At 38.6% G+C, this 427-nt stretch overlaps 1 protein-coding gene across 1 annotated transcript in view; it reads left to right on the top strand.

Annotated features, from left to right (window-relative positions):
- The window catches only part of NBEAL1 (neurobeachin-like 1), a 206959-nt gene that overhangs the window by 104404 nt on the left and 102128 nt on the right, over nucleotides 1-427 (top strand). The window lies entirely within an intron of this gene.

Genomic DNA, 427 nt, shown 5'->3' with positions numbered 1-427 from the left:
CACTTTAAGCAGTTGAGGCGGGCGAATCACTTGAGGTCAGGAATTCAAGACCAGCCTTGTCAGTATGGAGAAACACCGTCTGTACTAAAAATACAGAAATTAGCCGGGCATGGTGGCGCATGCCTGTAATCCCAGCATGCGCCAATTGGGAGACTGAGGCACAAGAATCACTTGAACCCAGAAAGCAGAGATTGCAATGAGCCAAGATCGTACCACTGCACTCCAGCCTAGGCAATAGAGGGAGATTTTCCTCAAAAAAAAGAAAAAAAAGAAGTAATGATTTCTATTCCATTGAATATGCTATAAGTATATATTACATATAAATATGCTATATATTTATAGGAAGGAACAGAAAACCTATGTGTATGTACATCCAGAATTTAATAGCTACTACTTTTTAATATGCCTTGTGTTTTGTTTTGTTTTT

The sequence above is a fragment of the Colobus angolensis genome, unplaced genomic scaffold, assembly GCF_000951035.1.
Source record: "Colobus angolensis palliatus isolate OR3802 unplaced genomic scaffold, Cang.pa_1.0 Scaffold30, whole genome shotgun sequence".
Lineage (NCBI taxonomy): Eukaryota > Metazoa > Chordata > Mammalia > Primates > Cercopithecidae > Colobus > Colobus angolensis.
The sequence above is the reverse complement of the archived record's forward strand: the minus strand, read 5'-3'. Positions and strand labels throughout refer to the sequence as shown.